Consider the following 18,318-nt stretch of genomic DNA (forward strand, 5'->3'; position numbering starts at 1 on the left):
TGAAGAAAGTGAAGACACAGGCAGAAAGAGATCTTGGCAGAAATTGGTGAATTCGGGTGGACTTCGAGAGGAGGTGAAACGAGAAAAAAAGAAAAAACTTGGAGGGAAAATAAAAGAAAACGAAAACTTACTGCTTAGGATAATCAATTTGTTCTTTTCTGGGGTGTGTGTGTGTGTGTGTGTGTGTGTGTGTGTGTGTGTGTGTGTGTAATTTAAATGATTGCCCAGAAAGTATGCATGCGTCCTCAACAGTCAAAACTTGAGAGTCACAGATGGAAGGCTGGGGGTACACCTGGGGATGCCAGGCAAGGTGAATCTTGAAGATCTTGAAGGAAACCCTTGAGTGAAATTTACCAAGCCGCGACTTAGAAGACAGTCACAACACTTCGCCTGTCCCTGGTGTAAACTGTTCTAGATAAAACACAGATACTGACTGTGCTCTTATTTATGGTTGGAGGGGTGTGTGTGTTGGGGTGTATGTGTAGGGAGGCAATAGGATGACAATACTTTTAAATCCGAGAATAAAATGCAGATTTCTTGGGTGTTGATTTGTCTTTGTCACATTTAATTGTTCTGCATTAATGGACATAGGTTGTTCTTGACTGTGTATGATTTATGACTGTAGACTATACCTTTTGTTTATTTCTCTGATATGTTTCACTGGTCGGAAAAAAATAACACTTTTAGCCTTCCAGGAAAGAACACATTTATTTAAAAATTGCAACAGCAATTTTCATGTACTTATTCATGGTATGAATAGATGCTTAATGAAAACAATTTATTCCACCACCAACGAGGCTAAAAGGATGTGTGTGCCAACTTGCATCCCAAGTTGTTTATTTAAAAACTTCTTTGGCACTAGGAATAAATACTGCATTTGCAGTAAAAATAAATAAATAAATGCCAGCAAATGTTTATCTTTTTATAAACCTTTTCCAGTAATGTTACTGAAAAAAGAATATATGTACACACACACACAGATACACACACACACACACATTTGCTATGCCAAGAAGTTCAGAAATTGAGGATGAAATTCATCCCGAAGTAAGATTGGCCATATAATTAAAAGCTCTTGCTGTGGGAAATATAAAATACTTAAAATGTTCAACATCAATGTACTGGTATTTTAAGCTAGTTGAATATTTCTGATGAGAAATATACTCTAGAAGCCCATATATTGATAGGATTGATTTTTAAAAGAATGGTTTTAAATTCCTTGGCAAATTTTCGAAGACTTTTATAAACTGAAGTAGCTTCTTTCCTGGACATCAATTTACATGTAGTTTTAAGAAGAAAATATTGTAATTAAATGGTTAGCTTACTGAACATATAAAAATGGCAAGGTGAAACAGAAAAAATACACAATTTTTTTTGTAAAATAGTCTATATAAAAGTTCGATATGGGGGGAAAAGTCCAACAGTCTTGAAATTTGGCACACAACAATCAGGATTTTTATTACAGACATTTTGGCACAGGAGAAATATCTGATTTCATAACCGGGACATTATATTATGCATTACTTTAGTAAATGCTGCAGTTGATTTTATTGCCACCAGAGGGCAGAGAAACTGCTAATTTCCTCTATTACCTTTTCTGTTTTAGAGGGAAGTAGTTTATCATATAATTTACACTTATTTTAGTTGTTCTTTCTCTGGTTAAAGATTTTTTCTGTTATTTCCTGCTTTTGTTGGAGTTAAACAATTTACTTTGAATTATTACTAATTTGTAGAGTTTGTTATGAGAGTGTTGCTGTTGAGACATAATCACTAAAGTTTGTTTGCATATAAACCTAGAGCAAAATAGTATAATAGAGGGGTTAATTCAAGTGAATATTTATTATAAAATGGACATCTGTCCATATTGTTGGACAAAGGACAGGTTAATTATTTTATCAATCAATGACTTGAGGCTACATGCAAAATTTTAAAAATATGAAATGTGAGTTTCTTTTTCCTTTAGAGAATAGATACAAGTTTTGAAGCTTGAGGTTAGGTAAGTTTGGACTGAGACATAATTGTGTAGAACATTTATGTCAAAGATAATGTTTTTGTTTGTTCATGAATGTCTGCATAGAGGATTGGAATTATTATTATTATTATTTTGAGTAGGAGTCTCACTCTGTCACTCAGGCTGGAGTGCAATGGCACAATCTCTGGCTCAATGCAACCTCTGCCTCCCGGGTTCAAGCAATTCTCTTGCCTCAGCCTCCTGAGTAGCTGGGATTACAGGCGCCCACCACCACACCTGGCTGTTTTTGTATTTTTAGTAGAGACAGGGTTTCACCATATTGGCCAGGCTGGTCTCAAACTCCTGACCTCATGATCCACCTACCTAGGCCTCCCAAAGTGCTGGGATTACAAGCTTGACCCACCGCACCCAGCCTGGAATTATTATAATCAGGAGAATTTGCACATTTCAGTGTGATCTTCAGAAATAAACTCTTGTCAGGGAGAATGTATTTGAGTAAAACTTAATAATGAAAGATTAATTTTGCTCCAGACAGGTTTCCTTACTACAAGAATCAGATACTGTCATGCAGAGATGTAGAAAATATGTATCCTTATCAATTAGTTTTTGTCATTTTTTCCTAAAACTATCTCCTATTGCAGAAACATTATGTTTTTAAAGAGGAATGAGTTGATCAACAACCTTGATCACAGGATCTAAAGTCTTCAGCTGCAGACTGGGCGCCGTAGCTCACACCTGTAATCCCAGCACTTTGGGAGGTCGAAGTGGGCAGATCACCTGAGGTCAGGAGTTCGAGACCAGCCTGGCCAACATAGTGAAACCCCATCTCTACTAAAAATACAAAAATTAGCCGGGCGTGGTGGTGGACACCTGTAATCCTAGCTATACTTGGGAGGCTGAGGCAGGAGAATCGCTTGAACCCAGGAGGTGGAGGTAGCAGTGAGCCGAGATAGCGCCATTGCACTCCAGCCTGGGGGGGTGACAAAGGGAGACTCTGCCTCACAAAAATAAAAATTAGTAAATAAACAAACAAATAAAGTATTCAGTTACTTCCGCATCACATTAAATACATTCTCTTCTCCATGGTCTTCAAGGCCATTGCAGTGTGGCCTCAAGCACTTTCCCACCTCTCCCCTGCCTGTTCTTGAATGCTCTCACCAGATGAGCTGCTGGAAGTTCCCTGAGTGTGTACCATGCATTAACACTTCTGCCATTCCTCCTGCTCTTTCTTTTCTAAGTCCGTCTCCATCCATCCATTTTCCAATTTTTCCTACAGATTTATCTCAAGTGACACTCTCCACAAAAGGACGTGTTGTCTTAGAATTCTCAGTGCACTTTCTGCCTTTTTCAAAGGCGCTTGCTTGATACTGTAGGGTTTCCTTTTCTTTCCGTTTCTGCCTCTCTCTCATGTATTCCATTAGACCAGACCATACGTCCCTGAGGTCAGGGTCTGCTGTCATTTATTTCTGAATCTGCTGTGGCAACTACCAATAAATAGTTGCAATAAATGGTTATTGGACTTAAGTGAACTGAATAGAACTATAGTTCAAGCTGAATTATTAATTTGAATGCCACCTTGGGAGACTTTTAAAATAATTCCCATGCTGAGAGTTTGTCCATCAATAGGATAGAAATAAATTTAAAACTAACTTTAGAGAGTAATTGTTGAAACCAAAGCACAAGATCCAAAAGTCTGCTAAACTATCCTTCTACTATTAGGTGGGACTTTCAAAAATTCATTCGCCCATTCTTCTATCCTGCTGGTTTCTGAGTGAATGTTCACTCATGTTCTTAATCTCATATCTTTTTTCTTTTATACATTTCTTTAAAAAATTTCTTTGTTTTAATTTTTAATTTTTAATAATATGTATTTAAGCTGTGCAACATGATGCTTATTTTCAAATTCTATGTATAAGAGAAAATCAAATTGCATTTGTATTTCTGTGTCTGAATTATTTTACTTAGCACAATGTCCCCCAGCTTCATCCATGCTATCACAAATAGCAAAATATTTTTTAAGGCTAAATAATATTCCATTGTGCATATATATATATGCACTATATATGCAATATATAGAATACATATGCACTATCTATGCAATATATAATATATATGAAATATACAATATATATGCACTATATATGCAATTTATATGGAATATATATCCAGTTATTCATCAATGGACACTCAGGTTGTTTCCATATACTGGCTATTGTGAATAATGCTTCAGTTAACATAAGAGTGAAGATACGTCTTAAAGGGGCTGATTTTCTTTAGATATATATCCAGAAGAGAGATTGCTGGCTCATATGGCGGGTTTATTTTTAATTTTTTGAAGCAACTTCATATTGTTCTACATTCCCACCAACAGTGTGTAAGGGTTCCCTTTTCTCCACGTTCTCACCCACACTTACCATCTATTGTCTTTTTATTTTTATTTTTTTATTATACTTTAAGTTCTAGGGTACATGTGCACAACGTGCAGGTTTGTTACATATGTATACATGTGCCATGTTGGTGTGCTGCACCCATCAACTCGTCAGCACCCATCAACTCGTCATTTACATCAGGTATAACTCCCATTGCCATCCCTCCCCCAACCCCCCTCCCCACAATAGGCCGTAGTGTGTGATGTTCCCCTTCCCATGTCCAAATGATCTCATTGTTCAATTCCCACGTATGAGTGAGAGCATGCGGTGTACAGTAGCCATCTTAATATTAGTAGGTGTGACATGATACCTTATTGTGGTTTTGATTTGCATTTCCCTAATGATTAGTGATGTTGAGGACCTTGTCATATACCTGTTGGCCATTTTTTTTTGTCTTATTTGGAGAAATGTCAATTTTTAGGCCCTTTGCCCATTTTAAAATCAGTCATATGCCTTAAACCTTCTATTGATAGATAGGACTTTCAAAAAGTTTATTCCACTATTCTCCTATACTGCTAGTTTCTGGCTGTATATTTACTTATATTTTTAATTTAGTATCTTAAAATACAGTATACATATATATGTACATATGGATATATATATGGTGGTTGTGATGTTTCATTTCACTGAAGCTGAAGACTACTAAATAATTTTGATTATTTTTGAGATTGCTTTTGAATTAAACTGTCTTTAGGCCTTATGCCACTAAACTATAATGAAGGAGGCTTTAGAAATATTGTCTTGGCTGGGCGTGGTGGCTCACGCCTGTGATTCCAACATCCCAACACTGTTTTGGGGGTCCGAGGTGGGTAGATCAGGAGGTCAGGAGATCAAGACCATCCTGGCCAACATGGTGAAACCCCATCTCTACTAAAAATAAAAAAATTTGCCAGGCGTGGTGGCACGCACCTGTAGTCCCAGCTACTGAGGAGGCCGAGGCAGGAGAATAGCTTGAACCCGGGAGGCGGAGGTTGACAATGTGCCACTGCAGTCCAGCTGGGCAACAGAGCAAGACTCCATCTCAAAAAAAAAAAAAAATCATAAAACTTGTTTTGAGGTGGGTTCAGTGGCTCACACCTGTAATCCTAACACTTTGGGAGGCCGAGACAGGGAGATTGCTTGAGCCCATGAGTTGGAGACCAGCCTGGGCAACATAGGGAGGAGACCTCATCTCTACAGTTGTTTTTTTTTTTTTTCAATTAGCTGGTCATGGTGGTGCACACCTGTAGTCCCAGCTACTTGGTAGGCTCAGGTGGGAGGATGGCTTGAACCCAGGAGGTCAGGGCTGCAATGAGCTGCGATTACACCACTGCCTTCCAGCCTGGCCAACAGAGTGTGACCCTATCTCAAAAAATAAAATAATAAAAAACTTGCTATGGTAGCTGTTACAGGGAGGTAGATGAGGATATTCTGCAATACGTTGCACAGTGTCTGCTCCCCGAGATAGTATGCCATGAGAAGATGAGAGAGAAAGAGAAAGAGACAGGGACAGGGTGAGAGATCTTATGTTTCAATAACAGACATAGTTCTTTTGAACTTGTTTGTATCTTCTGGACATTATAAATAGGGGCTCGGAGTTTTACCATTTAAATTTTGGTTTCTTGAAATCTCAGTGCACAATTGGTGGTCCACCTCCAACCGGTATGTAAACTTTCTGGCCTACATTTTGTGTGCTAGCTTACCTCTGTCTTCACCTTACCTTTCTCACTTAAAATCTCATTAGGTATTTATTTGGGAAAAAAGCAAATAAGATTGAATCGCCATAATACATAAGGTTGTGTATCACTAAGTTGCTTTCTGCTTTCTCTGAATCTGATGAATTCCAGCCCTTTGACTTTATTCTGAGTACATTTTCCCAAAGCTTTAATTATGTCTGTAGAGTACTCCATTCTGAGAGGTCTTTCTTCACTGAGTTCACGCAGGATGTCTTCCCTCACTGCCTCCCACACAATGATTCTGTTAAGCTGAGGAAGTTACTACAGAATGACAGAGTAAGTAGTGATGCTTCTAGCAAGACAGTTTCTTCCACTATTTATTGTGTTATAAATTAACAGAATAATAACTGAAAAAAGATGAGACTATGAAATATTCCGCATGTGTTTATAACCAGACAGTGAACTCATTTCATATTTATTGTTTGGTTTTATTTTCCTCTTTTTAATTAAAAAGGTGGTAAGCTGTGGACTGATAGTATAGATTTGTATATTTAAATAGAATTAGAGGTCTTGTCAGTGGCCTGTTTGGAATTAGCCCGTTAAAGATTACAGATCTGAACATGGGGTCAGACACTAAGTGACCTTACTGGAAATGTAGACTTTTAATCTCTTCCTCCAGAGGCCATCAAACCAGATCTAAGCACTAGTACCTTTCCCCTACCCTTCAAATTAAAATACGCTGTTCTCATTCTTTCTGCTTGAGGCCTTATCATAGATAGCGGTCTGTGATTTTTGTCAAGAGAGGGTCACAGGCCAAGATGTAGACTGACTTCCTTTTTACTTGTCTGGAATCTTGTTACTCAGTTCCTCAATTATTTTTTACTCAATAATCGGACATTTTCCTTAGAATCCATGTCGCTCGAGGTCTCATCCTGTAGGTAAGGTGTGTAGCTCATTGAGGCTTTGAGAATATGGAGAGAATATTAAGAGTTTGCCCTATGGAAAAACTGAATAGGAATTCGAATATTTAAAAGTCAATTTTCTATATATTCCTTGGAGTGTTCAGTAATACGAAAAGTCTAAATAAAACTGATATATTCTCTTTGAGTATGATGCTTCATAAGTACACTCTGGTTCATTTAGATTAGGATACTGTATTCTTGGGTCCAGCTGGAATATGGAACATTGGACATTCAATAATGTTTTTTGGGTAGTAGTTTTATGCTTCTGTGTGTATACACTTGCAGTAGTAACTCCTACCGTTTTCTCTCTGAAACCATAATATGAACATCCAATAACATATTTATTTCCCTAAAGCCTAAAAGGGAAGTAAGATAGGCAGAATTTATCATTTAGAGCATGAAATGTACCAATAATGATGAGTTTTAAGATGGGAAAGTATTTAAGGTACATTTCAGGTACTGTTCATGCTGAATCTATTATATTTATTTGCTTAATTCTTTCTGACATACAAACAAGCTGTAGCTACCACTGACCTAATGAACCTAGTTATTTATATGCTGTCTGTTTGTTCATTTGTCTGGTCAAAAGGGCCCACTCACCTTCCTGTGGGCAGAGCTGGCGGGACCAAGTCTGGTATTACAGCCGACTTCTCCTTTTGGCTTTCTCTTCTCCTTCTCCTTTTGCTATCTTTTCCCTTGAATTCATTGAGAAATGTCTATATACAAATTACATAAATACCATCTACCTTGCAAAATATTCCAATGAAAAATGTATGTGAGATAATTTTGGGCATACTGAATCATGTTCTTAGTGGGTATGGGTTCCTGTGACTTCAAGGAATCCTGTCCTGAACTTTTAATTTTAAAATATTTAACCTCCTAATTATTTTGCCAGTCCACGGTTTTATGTTAAAGATTGCCCAAAATGTACTGCCTGTCCATAATTCTTTCAAGAATTATTGCTTCTGATATTAGCCATTTTAATTCTATTTATTATTTATATAGGTCCTGGGAATAGACACCTTTGAATTTTTTGTTGTTCTTGTCATTTAGCCATTTAATTTGCTAATTCCAAGAAACAAAAATTGAACTAAGAGCCATACCACTGTGTCTTTGCACTTTTTTTTCCTTGGTGCTTGTTTGGAGCAGAAACAAGAGGGTCATTTTAGATTATTTTGTCATACAACAAAAATTTGAAGAATATTTTAATACTTTGAAAACTGTGGATGCCCTGTGAGAATCAAGTTGACTTGTGAGGTTAAAACAAATTTTATTTCACATTTTAGTCTGAGAGCATTCTTGCTATATTACAAAGATGTTGCTCAGTGCTTTATTTTCTTATGCTGCTTTTGTTACACTAGCATAGGATATTATATGTCTTGTATAATGTATAGTTGTACCTAATTTGATTTGTAACCTGACTTTAAAAGTTTTATGTAGCTTTAAAACATGTTTAATTTTTTGTTCAAAATGAATGAATTTTATGAAAACCTTTTGTTTTACGTGAAGTGTGAGTAAATATAGCTCCTATATCGGAATCTTGTGGTCACATTTGTTAATATGGAAAGACTTGCAAAATGCTGATGGTTATGTTGTGAAACAATTTTGGTGGAGACTGAGTTGTGTAATAAATCACATCACTTGCTGTTTTGTTTTTAGCAACTGCGTCTACTTGGGTTGGACTTAATTGTAATCTGCTCATCCACAACTGATTTATTCAATTTTCCATCCATGGATAATTAGTGCTCTTTTGAACGTGGGGGTAGGAGCATCCTTGCAAATGTATTTTCCTGTTTACATGCAGGAGATGCTTGGCTTATATTTAGAGCTAGAATTTCTGGGTTATTGGGTTTGTGAAAGGTCTACTCCAAAAAGATAAATCCTGAAATAAGCCCTGCTGAGATAATCTACTTTGACGATAAAGAGGGTGGGGGAACCCATAATTATCCCTGTACTGATACACAGTCTTAATTACTATAGCTTTATAATAAGTCTTTATATCTGATGGGACAAACCCGTCCTTCTTGTTCTTGCTCTTCAGAAGCTGGCTCTTTCAGGAGGTTCTTTCCTTTTCCAGAGCCATTTTAGAATAAACATTTCAGATTTTGCTACAAACTTTTGGGCTTTTGATTGCAATCTTATTAAATCTCTGGGTCACTTTGTAAATAATTCAATTTCTAAACAACTGGGAGACTACGTAATTTCTTTTCTACAACATCTAATGGCCAGAACAAGTACCACAGGGTTTCATAACAACTTTTTTCTTTTTTTTAGACAGATTCTCACTCTGTTGCCCAGGCTGGAATGCAGTGGCACGATCTTGGCTCACTGCAACCTCCACCTCTCAAGTTCAAGTGATTTTCCTGCCTCAGCCTCCCAAATAGCTGCAACTACAGGCGCACCACCACACCCGGCTAATTTATGTATTTTTAGTAGAAATGGGGTTTCACCATGTTGGCCATGCTGGTCTCCAACTCCTGACCTCAAGTGATCCACCCATTTTGGCCTACCAAAGTGCTGGGATTACAGACATGAGTCACTGCGCCCAGCCATCATAACAAATTGTTAATAGTGACTATTTGACAGTGACCATTTTTAGTTGAAATGAAATGTCCAGATGGAGAGCTGGAGAGGTTTTCTTATCACATCATCAAACTAACCATACATCTAATTGTTTCCTAGGAAACAAATGGGGAATGATAGTTTAATTAAAATGGACAACTCAGCTAAGGGAAGGAAATGTTAACACCTGGCTTCTTAGGAACTATCACAATGGAAAGAGTGAGCTCAAGGCAAGTAACACATAGACATGATGATATTTTTGCAAAGTGCCTCTTAGCATCCTACCTCTGGACCAACAATGCTCCAACAAAGACTTTGTCTTAAATTTGCTGCATCTTAAGAAACAGCTTTGGAAAGAACGGTAAAATCTCCAAGCTTTAGGATCCTCCTTAACATTTGCTCACTAGCTGATTCATTTCGATCCCATTGGAGATTTACTTTGAAAGAGAGTACAGTTTGCAAGTTGCTACCACTCTATAGATAATAGAATTTGTTATTTGATTTAGACTCCAGGCATTTGCAAATGAAAGGGGTACAATTTTCTTGTTTGATTTGAAAATGTCAACTCCACCTCCAGTTCCGCACAGTCCCTGACTGGCTATGGCTCTGAACTTAGGCTTGGTGATCTGAGTATTTTTTTAATCAGGAGTGTGTGGAAAAGCCAGGCGGCTTGTTTTATTTCTTGGTTGTTTAGCCTTCTTTATCTTTTTAACATCTGTTGTTCATTTCAGATATTTTTAAAAACAAGCAAGATTTAAAGTCATCCTGCACATGACAGTCTCATTGTCTGGACGTTGCAAAACAGTTCCATGCAGGAAGCCAGATTGGTGCAGTCTCAGTTTTGTCAAGCTGTTTTTAGAAGAGATGTTTGAAAATAGGCATGGCCAATAAGAAGCTGATTTTTTTTATGCCAAGTACTTTTGTTTGACTTCAGATGGCTTTTCTCCAGCCCCCAGTTCTGTTGTCCTGTCTTCAACAGGCCTGGCCTTTCTAGCCTGGCTTACTGCATAGGCTTCCCACCTTGCCTCCAGAATTGCCCTGCTGGAACCCGTTCTTCATTCCACAGCCAGAAGGATCTTTCTACAATGCAAATCTGGCTATGTACTTCCTCTGTTGGAACCACTCCTGTGCCTTTCTGTTGCTCTCATGCTGAAGGTATCTGGTCCTGTTTGACCTCTTCAGGTTCAAGTTCAGCACTTTCTGCCCTTCCCCAGGATCCCCGTACGTTGTCTCTGTTCTGAAATTCTGCACGTGCCTTTGCCTCTTTTTGGAGCACATCTTCCTCCTTTTTTTTTTTTTTTTTTTTTTTGGCTTTTTGTCCTTCAGGTCTCCACTTAGCCTTGATGTCTTCATCGTTTCACTGATTATCAGTAGTAATTACTTGTGCCTGCATTTGACTATAACCCGCCTTCTGTGACTGATTCCCCAATGCTGCCTAGCTCCAAGCATAGGAAGCTGTCTGAAAATTTGCTGTAGGATACTTGTTAGTGTTCCACTTTTATAAATGATGCTGTGTTGGTTCAGGTTTATCCCTCATGCAAAGAGTTTTGTTGATACTTTCTTACCACATGTTTCTTTGGGCAAAATGTCTAAGTCACAATTTCTGTAATGTGATGTCCTGGGTTAAACTATGACAGGCCAGACATGGGGGCTCATGCCTATAATCTCAGCACTTTGGGAGGCCTGTACTAAAAATACAAAATATTAGCCAGGCGTGGTGGCGGACACCTGTAGTCCCAGCTACTCAGAGGCTGAGGCACAAGAATCACTGGAACCCAAGAGGCGGAGGTTGCAGTGAGCCATGATCATGCCACTGCACTCCAGCCTGGGCAACAGAGGGAGACTCCATCTCAAAAGTAAAAAATAAAAAAAATAAAAAAAAGACAAAATGTACAGAGAAGGTAGAGATGGAGTGACTGCAAAATAAGAGAATTTGTCATATATATTTGTGAAGAACTTAGAACTCATTTACAAAGGATGTTTTACAAATGATCCAGTCATATACTAAGCTAGCAAGAACAAAGAAAGGGATAGTTTAACCGGTGTTATCAAGAGCAGTTTTAAATTTCTGAGCTTTGTAAATCTGAATAACATTTCAAAGACTGTGAAAGGACAAGAATTTAATCCTAATAATTTATAACGCACAACTTGAATTGTCTGATAAAATATTAAAACTGGTTAATTTGCTTCTCTGGGGAGAATTCTGTAGTTAAAAATGATATATGGATAAACAATGAATGAAATAGAAATTAGAGATAGAGCCATGAAATTTACATAATTAGCTTTCCACCTATCTCAAGGCGAAAGAGTCCAACTGGGAAATTCCCCCTGGGAAATAGATATTTAAGAGATTTTTCAGATATAGACCATTGGGCAGCCTTTTAAATATTTTTCAACAAAAGAATCAATACAATCTCTTGGTACCACACTCAGTGACTTGAGTTAACTCTTTTCACGGTTTTAATTGTGATCCACTTGCTCACGTTTTAATCCATTCAGGTCAGCTTCTTCCATATAATCAACGGTTTGTTTCTCTTGCATTCAGGGCACATTATTTTTTCTTACCTTGGCTTTTATTGTTTTTATTGAAACATTCTCCAGAGTTCTTTCTCTCTTCCATACTCATGGTACGGTCTGAACATCTGATATTTTTATCTCCTCAGTATCTCTTTCCCCTATCCTGTGGTAACAGCACCCTCCCATTATTTAGGAATGTCCTCTCCCCACTCTATGTTATTCTCCTGGTTTCTTTTAATAGTGGCATATTTCCCATGACCAGCTTGTGTCTTAAAAGTGGCCATGCAGAGTGTACCTTCACATTTGAACCTCAGGCTAATTGGTCTTTCTTTAACTATGCTTCGGAAAAGAGAAGATTTTTTGTTGTTGTTGTTGTTTGTTTGTTTGTTTTGTTCCTGGGAGTTGCTGCATTGGGAAGATAAAAGTCTAGAGCCATCCATAGGCCATCTTGGACTGCCTAATCGGATAAAGCAGGAAATTCTGATTTTGAGTTGGGATTTGTTACTTACCACTGAAAGAGTCTTGAGAGATCCATCAAAGTGTTCAATTATATTGCTATTTGTATTAGTATTCAATTGAGAACTATTCTTCCCACTAAATTGTAAGCTCTATGAGGGTAGGAACCAAGGTTTGTTTCCTTTTTTTTTTTTTTTTTTGCTTGTTTGTTTTCTTGGCACCTTTCATAGTGCACCTTTTCATAGAATGCAATTAATAAATACTTAATGATTTTTTCTGCATAATTTCATTTGGTAGGGCCTATTATCAATGACCATTAAAACGATTCAAATCTCAGATGTCGAGTGACATTCACCAGATAAGTCATAATTTGTGACTGTGATAGATTCTTTCTTCTCTGTTGGTTTTCTTGGGTAAATTTTGTCCCATTCTGATATTACATATTCAATTCTTGTACCTGGGTCTTATTTTTCTCATCTTTCTTGGCGTTTCACTTACCGTCTTCCTTTATTTGGTCGGCAATTCCTGTCGTCATTTTATTTTTCCTGTGGGAATAGATAAACTTTCCAGGCACTGGAAAACCATGAAAGAGAAGGCTTTAACTCATTTTTTTTTTAACTTTTATTTTAGGCTCAGGGGTACTTGTACAGGTTTGTTATATAGATAAACTTGTGCCACAGGGGTTTGTTGTCACCCAGGTAGTAAGTTTAGTGTTCCTCCCCTTCCTCCCACTCTCCACCCTCAAGTAGACCCCAGTGTCTGTTGTTCCCCTCTTTGTGCCCATGTGTTCTCATCATTTAGCTCCCACTTATAAGTGAAAGCATGTGATATTTGGTTTTTTGTTCGTGCATTAGTCTGCTAAGGATAATGTCCTCCATCCACTTTCCTGCAAAGGATATGATCTCATTCTTTTTTGTAGCTGCATAATATTTCATTGTGTATAGGTACCACATTTTCTTTATCCAGTCCACCATCGATGGACATTTAGGTTGATTCCACATCTTTGCTATTGTAAATAGTGCTGTAATGGACGTTTGCGTGCATGTGTCTTTATGGTAGAATGATTTACATTATTGACCCAGCAATCCCATCACTGGGTATACACCCAGAGCTTTAAGTCTTTCATGGATGACATATCATAGTTTTTGTTAGTCCAATAATCTGTACCCAGAAAGAAGAGGCAAAAATCCCATCAAACAGACCATCAGTGCTCCATAGCCAATGCTTATTCATTTTGTTTAATACTTTTTTTAATTGGGATTCTCCAGAACTTTAAAAATTTAAAAATAAAACAAAAATAGTCTAACTACGCTCCAGACATAGCACCTACCACATAGTAGGCTCTTAATTTAAAAATTGTTGACTGACTTATTGAATAGCCTGCAAAGGTCTGTCTTGCGTCTAATAAATGCATTGACTCATTTCTCTTTCCATTCATTTATTCAATAACTAATCAGTAATTAAAAAGAAACACGGAGGAATGCATCAATACACTTATTAGAAATAAAATAGGCTGTTGTAGGTTAATTGGAAACCTAGCCACTCTATCTCATATTCTTTATACGTAAGTTGGAGACTGCCATATGTTACACATGTATGTGTGATGTGTACTTAAAATATATGGCATTTCATCATATAATTTGAAATATCTCTGTGAAGTTCAATTTGCCTAATTTTTATATTAGTTAACCTTTTCCTCCACCGGGGTAACTTCAGTTGGAAGATGTTTCTACTGTCAATTGAATTTTGTAATTCACTGTGTGAGATAGAAAAAGACATGGTTTCTATACATAAGGTGTGTGATTTACAAGAGACTATATGCATGTATATAATGTGGATATAGTGCAAGGGACAAACCCATACTTGTGGTTGCACAAGAGAGCTGGGGAAGAGTCCCGGGGGGGTGTGCGTTGTGGGAAAGTTCTCCAGGGAAGACAACATTTGATTGTCTTGTGGTTGCTAAAAGGATGCTTTTGATGCCAGATGGGCTTGAGTCCAAATCTTGGCTCTAAAATTTCCTTGCTGCCATTTTGACCTTGGGCAAAAATATTAACCCCCGAACCTCCATTTCTTCATCTATAACACAGCAGTAAAATTACTCATCTCTCTAGTCATACTAACGGTTGTGAAAAATGTCTGTTCTCTGAAGGTTTGGTGGGTTTCAATAGAAGAAAATAAGGGCATTGGAAGTGGGAAGTTAAGGATGTCAGAGGCAAAAACAAAAATGGGCAGGGCAAGGCATGGGGTTTTCTCTGAAAACTTTACTTAATCTTTTTAAATATTAGTTTTCGATGTATCTATATTTCAAAGTGCCAGACATAAAGCCATATCACCTTCAGTCTAGTAATAGTCATGTACGGTGCTACTGTTGCAGGTCTGGGAAAAATTCAGGCCAATGTGAGCCTTTGATGGCCACTGGAACAGTAAATTGCAGCAGCAACATCTAACTAGGAGTGCTGACTGCACCTCCAGCAGGCTCAGACTTGCATGGCTGCCTGCGGGAATGCAAAGCGTTTCTCTTATTCACAACCCTCCCCCTCACTCATTGATAGCCTAGGGCCAGATCTGGATGTGGAGAACATTATTCCAGTAAAACGTGCATTAAAAGAACACTCAAGGAGTTTATTTTTTAACAAACTCATGTTGTGTAAAATGAGATGAGGATCTCAGAAACAGTTTTCTTTTCTTGGCATGGGCTGAGGACACGAAATGAAATTCTGCTGCGTCATCTACTTTGAAGCAAGAAAATAATACTTTGACCTTATGAATGTATTTGATTCTAGGGATAAATAAACCACCTTAGGAGATTACACAATTCCCTTGGATGACAAGTTAACTTTTTTTGGATAATGATGCTCTGTGTATAAAGGGATCCAAAATGCTACCTGTGCATTAGTGAATTAATCAAAAAGGTGAGCAAATCTGTGTGTAAGAACAAGACAGCTGTCCTAAGATTGAGTCAATGAGTAGAAGATAAGAAACGTCAAAATAAAAAATGAATACAAATCTTTAAAAACCTGCAGAGTTCAGAGTTTCCTGGGCATTTCATATTTCACTTTTTTGTTTTATTTTCTCCAGAACTGTACGGAGGCCTTTAGTGTTTTAGTTGAGGCCAGCCCTAAACATATGGACAATAGAAGTGGCCGTCTTCATGGTGTTATTTGAGAGCAATGGAACCAGTCCTTGTTCCTGCATGAACTTGCAGGTTGTCAGTAACTTACAGAGTCATTTATTTGGGTTTAGGTAATATGTCTTGGAAAATGTGAAATATTGCAAGGAGGAGGAATGGTCATCCATATCCTCTGCATTTGAAACCTAAAACAGGTGTGCTAAAAAGACAGGTATAGTGTCCAGGTTTCAATGGACTGGGAAAGGAAGCCTTTGGCAAGGCCCCTGATTAGATCAAGAACAGCACAAAATCACTGAGAGAAAGAGAGAGGCAGAGAGAGAGAGAGAGAGAGTGTGTGTGTGTGTCTGTCTGTCTGTCTGTCTGTGTGTGTCTGTGAAGAGGCAAGGGATAACAAAGGCAGAGGGACAGATGTATCAAAAAGGGGCTGAGAGAAAACTGCTCAAGAAAGAGGTTAGGTGGTTCTCAGGACCGAATCAATATCCCATTTGCTACACTATCTGTGTACCATCTATGCCACCATTTCAATACACATCTGGCAATAGATTGTTAATATTACCAGACATTAGTAGAACTTTTCAAGCTTTCCAAATTATGTAATTGGATTAGCCTATAAACTAAACAAAATTGGCTCAATATATAGTTGTTTTGAAAGGACTGAGATAACTGAATTAAAGTGACATTACTATGCTGTTAGGTTGGGGTTGATGGTGAGGTTTAGCTCTGCGAATAATTATTTATTCACTCTACAAACATTTGCTAGATGTATCCTATCCTCCTAGCTTTGTGATGTGAAGGGATACAAAATACAGCCTTTGCCAGGTAGAGGCTACCATGAAGTATTGAAAATAGGAAAGTAAAAAGGACAATTGAAGGAAAATGTGGTGTGTGTGTGTGAGAGAGAGAGAGAGAGAGTGGGTGCATTCACTATGGCATTGAGAAACGGGAGCATAGGTCTTAGCCTGGAGAGTCAGGGAAGGCTTCCTAGGGAGGTATGTCTGGGTCTGCATTTGAAGTGTGAGTGACAGGAGGGCAGAGTTGCTGGAAGGGCATCCTGAACAGAGAGAACACTCCTGGGGCAGAGAACTGTGAAATCTTCAGGGAACTGCCCTTGCCTGTTGGGCAAGAGCAGGCGCAAGATTAGGAAGGGCCTTGCACACCCAGCTGGGTGTTGAATTCTCCCATGAAGTGGACAGCTGGCCTAAAGTGCTGACATTTCAGATGTAAGCAACCGCACCCAGACCGATTTTTTATCAGCTGAGTGACAAACTCAGATGGACTCTTAGAAGGGTCTCTCTAGCAGTGGTGTGGAGAGCAGCTAGGAAGGGCAGGTCTGGAAACAGACCCAATTCAGCACTGCTGGATCAATAAAGATGGAATGTGATGCAGGCTTCAGATCAGAGGACAGCTAAGATAATTCTCATGTTTTCCAGGTGCTTTATGGAATAGAAAAATGAGCTCAACCTTAGACTTGGCGAGTACTGAGGTGCTCATGGGACGTACCAGTGGCGACAGCAACTCTCCCAGGACTGGGGCTCAGCAGGGAGGGCTCAGATGAGTTCAGGATGTCAAATCATTGAGGTGTACCTGGTGGTGGTGGAAATCAGCCAGTGAGCAGGAATAATCAGAGAAGAGCAGAGGGTCAAGGTCAGAGTCTTAGAGAGCTGGTCTGGGAAGGGGAAACTGAGGAATGGGCCCCCAGGCGGGAGATACAGGAGGAGCAACGTAGAGTGAGAGGCAGATTAGGAAAAGCATCACTAGGGCAGGTCAGGGAATTCAGTAAGAGTGGTTTTGGTGGAGGAATGGTGGCTAGCTGGTGGCAGATTGTGGTAGGATAGTGATGAAGATCAGAGAAGGATGCAGTAATGTGGATGACATACCACCCTTTTAAAAAGCATGGCTGGGATCTGGGTGTGTTGGCTCACAGCCGTAATTTCAGCACTTTGGGAGGCTAAGATGGGAGGATCGCTTGAGCCCAGCAGTTTGAGACCAGTTTGGGCAACAAAGTGAGACCCCATCTCTCCAAAAATAAAAATAAAAATATTAGCTGGTCCACTGCACTCCAGCCTGGGCAACCAAATGAGATCCTGTCTCAAAAGAAAGTAAAAAAAAAAGTATGGTTGGGAAGTAAATGACAGAGAGGGAGTGGCCAGAGGGGAACGTAAGGGAAGAGGGTTTTTTTTTTTTTTTTTTTGCTGGCAAAGGAGATTTGAGCTCATTTATAGGCATGGGGGAAAACAATCAGTAGATGCATAAGTGAGTTGAGAATCTATATGACCAATATAGGAAACCATGTTAGGATCATTGTCTCAACAAAAATGATCACAGCCCTCCAAAAATGCAACTTGACTTTAAGAAGGCTTTCTTTTATCACATGCAAGAATATTGCTGTGACATCTAATAAAAATTTAATTAAGGCTTAAATGATATCACATTTTATGTAACCTGAAGTCCTTAAATCCATGAAATCACTCAAATAGAATCAAGTCTGTTGGAAAGAGAATCTCATCTTAAGAAGTGACAGCAGGAGAAATGAATAAGTTCCATTTTATTTTATCAGTGAGGTCTGGGACTACGAAATGGTTCTAACAGCACAAAGAAATAATAGCTGCTTTCGAGAACAGGGTATGTAAAATAA

General features: G+C 38.5%; 1 protein-coding gene and 1 long non-coding RNA gene across 2 annotated transcripts in view; both read left to right on the forward strand.

Annotated features, from left to right (window-relative positions):
• PLXDC2 (plexin domain containing 2) overlaps positions 1–18,318 on the forward strand; it is a 468,121-nt gene that overhangs the window by 2,161 nt on the left and 447,642 nt on the right. The window lies entirely within an intron of this gene.
• Positions 1–18,318, forward strand: part of LOC126962732 (uncharacterized) — a 28,952-nt gene that overhangs the window by 867 nt on the left and 9,767 nt on the right. The window contains exon 2 of the long non-coding RNA XR_007728792.1: positions 1–18,318. This exon is cut by the window's right edge and continues 9,767 nt beyond it. This is a non-coding gene — a long non-coding RNA (uncharacterized LOC126962732).

Source organism: Macaca thibetana, chromosome 9 (genome assembly GCF_024542745.1).
Source record: "Macaca thibetana thibetana isolate TM-01 chromosome 9, ASM2454274v1, whole genome shotgun sequence".
Taxonomy (NCBI): Eukaryota; Metazoa; Chordata; class Mammalia; order Primates; family Cercopithecidae; genus Macaca; species Macaca thibetana.